Raw genomic sequence first — 6,988 nt, forward strand, 5'->3', positions numbered from 1 at the left:
TCGGACTTGGACGTATGCCCGGAATTGATTTTGGACGTCCGTAGGTTGATTTGTGTTGATTTGCCGAAATTTGGCAATTTTAAGTTGAAAAGTTTGAATGTAGATTGACTTTAAGCTATTGAGCTCGGAATTCAATTTTGGTACTTGGAATAGGTCAGTTATGGCATTTAGAAACTGTCTGCAAAATTTGGCGTCGTTCGGAGTTGATTTGATAGGATTTAGACACTTAGTTAAATTTTTAGAAGTTCTTGAAAATCTCTTTGAAAATCATGCGTTTTAGAGTTCAATTCATAGTTTTAGATGTTATTTTTGTATTTTGATCGCATGAGCGAGTTTGTATGATGTTTTTTGACTTGTGTGGATATTTGGTTTGGAGTCCCGAGGGCTCGGGTCAGTTTCGGACGCTTAGCAGAGTGTTATTGGAAATCAAAGTTTGCTGGTCATTCTGCAGGCCTCTGATCTCGCATTTGCAAGATTTTGGTTCGCAATTGCGAAAACATGCCAAGTCTGTTGGGTTTCCATTTGCGAACCCAGTGTTCGCATTTACGAAGTATGCTGGGATGGTCTAGGATCGCAATTGCGATGATTTTTGTCGCAATTGCGAGGGCAACAGTGGTTGCAATTGCGATCCAACCTTCGCATTTGCGAAAAGTATCTTAAGTATTCAGTGCCGCAATTGCGAGGATTTATTCGCAATTGTGAGAGTTCGCAATTGCGAACCCATGTTGCAATTGCGATATATGCAACTGATCAAATAGTTGGGAGATGGGATTTTGTTGTTCATTCTCTCATTTTTGAACCCTAGGCTCGGTAGGAGACGATTTGGGGAGGGGAGTTTTACCTACAAACCTTGGGTAAGTGATTCTAATCTATTTCTAATCATATTCCATCAACATATCTTAGATTTTAACATCAAAATCATGTGAATCGAAGTAGAAATTTATGAAATTTTGTCATATTTTTGAAAAATAAGAAATTGAGTTTTGAGAGTCGATTTGGACTCGAATTTTGAAACTAATCACATATATGAACTTGTGGGGTCATGGGTAGACAGAATCTACCATTAGACTCGGGTTTTGAAAGGGGCGGGTCCCAGGTTGACTTTTATTGACTTTTTGCGAAAAGTGTAAAAATCTTAAACTTTATCTATTGCAATTGAATTCTCGAGCATTGTTTGATGATATTGAGTCGATTTTGGTTAGATTTGATCCATGTGGAGGTAGATTTTAAGGGAAAAGCTATTTTCGAGTGTTGAATTAGCCTAGTCGAGGTAAGTGTCTTGCCTAACTTCGTGTGGGGAACTACCCCTTAGGATTGGTATTGTTGGATTCAATTGTGCTAAGTGAAATTTGTGTACGCAAGGTGACGAGTGGGTACACGAGTTGTACATAGTATTGACCGGTTTAGGCTACTTAGATTATTTCCATGCTTTAGTTGAAATGCCATATTATGTTCTAAATTCTCATAGTCAAATCATCCTTAATTGTGTTAGATTATCCTGAAACGCCTTAGTTGACTTGTTTAGTATTTGTTCTACATCCTACTTGCTAAATTACTCCCATGCTTTAGTTGAACCTGTTGCCCCTTATTGTTACATGTTATCTCTTCATTGCTAATTATCATTGTTTGAATTAATTGTTCATGTTGCCCCCCTTTACTTGTTGACTCTCATTATTTGAGATTCATTGTTGAAGATTATTTCCTCTATTGTGAGCTAATCTTATCTAATATCGTGGTTATATATTATTTTCTCATTGTTGAGTTATTTGGTGTTGAATTTGTGAAAGTCGTTAATACGTTGATGCGATGTTGGTTATTGTTGAAACATATATCTTATTGAGCATTTTCCATCCATTATTGTTGTTGGTATTCTTGCATATGTTGTGGTGGAGCCATGGGCTATTGTTGTGAAAGTATTGATATTTTTGTTGTTGGCAAGTTATGATATGTGGGCACTTGTGGTGCGAGTTATTATTTTGACATGATATTGATGTGCATGCGGCAGTATATAGATTGGGTTGATGTGCATGAGGCGGTATAAGGTGGGACTTATGTGCGTGTTGCTTGTAGGGAAACTCGTGAAGCCACGCGGCTTCATAAGTTGGGCTAAAGTGCGTGTAGCTATTTCAGGAAAACTGTTCTCGAAACCTATTTTCAAATGTAAGGGTCACGCGGAGGTATAAGGACAGATTGTTATTGAAATTGAGTAATGTGAGTATGAGACAGTACCTCTGTTTGATTTCATTATACACGAGGCAGTACCTCGTTGTGTTCCTGCTATTTATTTCATGTTGCAAAGTGTTGTGGAAGGAATATTTCTTGTTGCTTCACTCTTTATCATTCTAGTAGTTGTAGTCCGTACATGATCTTTGTATCACTTTAGTTGTTTCTTTTATGCTTCTTCTATTGTTAACTTCCGGTACTAGTTCTTGCTATTATCTTATTCCGTTTCAGTTATTCTTTATTTTCCGTTACTTATCTGTATTACACTTTTATACTGTTTATTTCATATCCTAGTAGGTGTCTTGACCTGGCCTCGTCACTACTCTACTGAGGTTAGGCTCGATACTTATTGGGTACCGTTATGGTGTACTCATACTATACTTCTGCACATTGTTTTGTGCAGATCCAGGTACGTCTGCTCGTTCCGGTAGTTAGAGAATTCCTGCTAGCTGGTATTACCGGAGACTTCAAGGTATGTCTGTTCGGCGTCCGCATGCCTCGGAGTCACCTTCCCTTATTTTTATTACTATTGTATTTCCTTTCGAACAGTGATGTAGTAGTACTCTAGTTGCATTCTATAGAACTTATGACTCAGTTCCACTGGTTTTAGGGTATGAAATTGTGGGATTTTATTTATAGATGGTTTTATCTATTATTCAGCCGCTTTTAGTAACTTGTATTTATATATTTGTCCAGTGGTTGCTATCTGTTAGTCTTACCTAGTCATAGAGACTAGGTTCCATTACGACATCCTTCGGATAGAATTGGGGGTCGTGACAAATTGGTATCAAAGCTCTAGGTTCATAGGTGTTACAAGTCAAAAGAAGTTATAGTAGAGTCTTGCAGATTGGTACGGAGACGTCTGTACTTATCTTCGAGAGGCGACAAAACTATTAGGAAAACTTCACTTCTTTGATTCTTTATCGTGCGAATTGGTTGATTTCGAAAACTAAATCTTTGACTTTCTATTCTCTCACAGATGGTGAGAATATACACCGCAGGATCCGACAATCAGACACTCGCGCCCCCAGCTAGATCCGTGAAGGCCGGGGCCGGGGCAGAAGCCGAGGACGGGCACGGGGTGCAGCCAGAGCACCTGTCCGAGCTGCTACGGAGGAGCCACCAGTAGCTACAGTCGGGGGTCAGACACCCGAGGCATCTATTTCCACCCCAGCACTTCAGGAGAACCTCGCACAGTTCCTGAGCATGTTCAGTACCTTAGCTCAGGCGGGGTTGATCCCACTTGCACCAGCCACATCTCAAGCTGGGGGAGGAGCACGGACTCCTGTGGCCCGTACCCTAGAGCAGCGAGTCCAGGTTGATCAGGTCCCAGAGGTTATACTGGTACAGCCTCTTGCTCCAGCTTAGCCCGTGGTTAGGGCAGGAGTATCTAAGGATGAGTAGCTTAGGCTCTAGAGGTTCAAGAAGTACCACCCTCCTACTTTCAGTGGTTTGGCATCCGAGGATGCACATGGTTTTCTTGAGGAGTGTCACTGTATTCTCTGCACTATGGGCATTGTGGAGACGAGTGGGTTGCTTTTACTACGTTCTATCTGAAGGGAGCAGCATATCAGTGGTGGTGGGCGTACGTGGTGGGTAGCCCGGCCGAGGCAGCTTCACTTATATGGGATCGGTTTTTAGAGTTTTTCTTGAGAGAGTTTGTTCCTCAGACCCTTCTGGATATATGGCGCACGGAGTTTGAGCGGCTGCGCCATAGTACTATGTCAGTGTCGGAGTATGCTATCCGATTGAGTGATTTGTCCAGGCATGCACCAGCCTTGGTTGCTATGGTTAGAGGGCTAGTCCGTCGATTCATCAAGGGGCTCAACTGGAGTATTAAATTCAGTATGTCTAGGGAGTTAGAGTCAGACACTCTGTATCAATAGGTGGTTGAGATTTCACAGAGGTTGGAGGGTATGCGAGACTGTGATAAAGAGGATAGGGAGGCCAAGAGGCCTCGTGGGATAGGGGGATTTAGTGGTGGTCATGTTGCAGCTTCAGCCCATCATGGTAGAGGTTATGTGAGCCATCTAGTTCATTTCGCACTTCCAACTTCTAGTGGTGCTCCGGTTGTATCAAGGTCCCAGGTTGCACACTTTGCTCAGCCACTTCTTAGTGTGCCTCCTGCACGGGGTGCCTTCCGCGGTCAGTCCAGTTGACCCGGATCGAGCCAGTTCCAGCCGTCACACCCACCAAGAGCTTGTTTTGAGTGTGGTGATACCCGCCACATGGTCAGAGACTTCCCAAGACTCAGTAGGGGGCACCTTCCCAGATTACTCAAGCTTCACGGATTCAGTCAGGTCCGCAAATTTCTCAAGCCATGATTTCTGCTCCAGTTGCCACTCCACCCGCTCACCTAGTTAGGGGTGGGGAATGGGCAGGTAGAGGTCGCCCTAGAGGGGGAGGTCAGGACAGATTCTACGCTCTTCCGATTAGGACAGAGGCAGTTGCTTCAGACTCAGTCATTACAGGTATGGTTCTAGTTTTCCATAGAGATGCATCAGTCTTATTTGATCCGAGATCCACTTATTCATATGTGTCATCTTACTCTGCTCTATATTTAGATATATCGCGTGATTCCTTGAGTTCTCATGTTTATATGTCTACGCCTGTGGGAGATTCTATTGTTGTGGACCATGTGTATCGGTCGTGTTTAGTTGTTATTGGTGGGTTTGAGACCAGAATTGATCTGTTGTTACTTAGTATGGTAGACTTTGATGTTATATTGGGCATGGATTGGCTGTCATCCTATTGTAACACCACGAAAAATTTCGAAGTACTTAAGTGTAAAGCCTAGTAAATTTTGCAAAGAAAATAATATTTTATGGTGTCGTACTAGGCTTATGTGTTTGAGGATTGTAGAAATTCTTCGCGGCTCGTAAGCTCACCACGGCTCGGACCTTTTGGGTTGAACAATGCACCGGAAAGTAAAGGAAAATTTTTGACAGAAAAGCGCGTTTATGCAGTTTATTATGCGACCGCATAATCACTCTGCGGGCCGCATAATGGCCACATAAGTGAGCAGGAGAGGCCATTCTGGAAGCAGTTATGCGGTCGACTATGCGACCGCATAGTGACCGCATATACAGATAGATTGTTGATCATTTTTTCATAAATTATGCGACCGATATGCGGTCCGCATATCCATTCTGCGGACGCATATGCGACTGCAGAACCGTTCCGGAGCTCCATTTTTGAGTTTTTAAAACCCAACCCTATTTCGTTAAATACACTCTTTGGGCCATTTTTGAGCTATAATCTGATATTTTAGTGTGAAAGAGAGTGCCCTAGAGTGAGAAGGTATTCTTCAATAATTGTTCTTCAATTCTTGCCCAAGTTTTGGAAGATTAAGAAGGGAAACTCACTGGGTCTTCATCCTAGAGGTAAGATTCTACACCCTAACCCTCACTTTCGAATTTTATGTAGAAATGGACAATTAGCAAGATAATTTCTAGGCATGAGGGTTGTTTATTTACATGCATGTGTTATAAAAGGGTGTAGAAAGATTGTAGAGCTAAAAATGGTAAAGATTGGGTTGTGGGATGATGGAATTCTCCATAAAAGGACCTTGGAACCTTAATGCACACTTAGTGTTTGACAAAATGCTCAAATGAGCTAGAACCATGAACATCTTCCTAATTTTGATTCAATTTGTTATATTTATACAATAGATTGAAGTTGCTAAGAATTCTGGAATATTTTAGAGTTTAAGGAAGCTCAATTGAGGTATGTTGGCTATACTCTTCTCTTAGAATTGGATCCCACGATATCCATGTGAATTATGTAAGTCCCGAGTGGATCATTATATGATTGGTTGTTCCGAGTAAGATTGGGTTGAAAGATATATGTTCAACAAGTATTCCAAATGCTCCATTTATGTTATGTTATCAATTGAGGATGTGTTAAGAATATGGGCTGTGTATTAGAAATGTTCGACTTCAAGTTAAATTCAAACGAAGACTATTATGCCAAATTATGTGAAATATCTCTATGTGCCTTAGACTCTTAATTGCTCACATGTGTACTACATGCCTTGATTTGAATTGTTGTTGTTATTGTTGATGATGTTGATGTTAGAAAGTGAAAATATGAGTATGAAATACAAAATATGGCCAATGTGCCAAGAATGATCTTATAAAAATGGCCATTAGTGCCAATGAAATGAAATGATGTAAAATTAATATGAAGTGCGATGATTAATATAAAAAGGTTGATGTCTCGAATAAGACAGCCTAGCCGGTCAGGTCGTGATCGGACACCATGCCGCACACATGGTAGTGATTGTGCTGGAAATTGTAACTGAAATTGTGATTGTGGTCGATGTCCCTAATAGATAGCCTGGCCTATCGCGTCGTGATCGGACTCCGTGTTAAAGACGGTGGTACTGATACTGAAAGTAATTGTGGTTGATGTCTCTAATATGATAGCCTAGCCGATCGGGTCGTGATCGGACTCCGTGCTGAGAGTACGGTGGTATTGGTAATGTGAATAATGGTATTGTGGATAATGGTATATCGATACTAAAACTCTCCCAATGTAAGATATGGAAATTAATTTGAACACTGTCTTGATCCTAAATTGAGGTTTAATGTTGATTAAGGCTTTCATTGATATTATGATAATCGTTTTTGTATTATTTGTCATTCTATTGAGAGGGTGTTTAGTTATACATACTAGTGTTATTCGACTGTACTAACATCCCTTTTGCCGGGAATCTTTTCGGATGAACTCCCCGAGATCCCATCAGACAGGGAGATTGATTTTG

Source organism: Nicotiana tomentosiformis, chromosome 7 (genome assembly GCF_000390325.3).
Source record: "Nicotiana tomentosiformis chromosome 7, ASM39032v3, whole genome shotgun sequence".
NCBI lineage: Eukaryota > Viridiplantae > Streptophyta > Magnoliopsida > Solanales > Solanaceae > Nicotiana > Nicotiana tomentosiformis.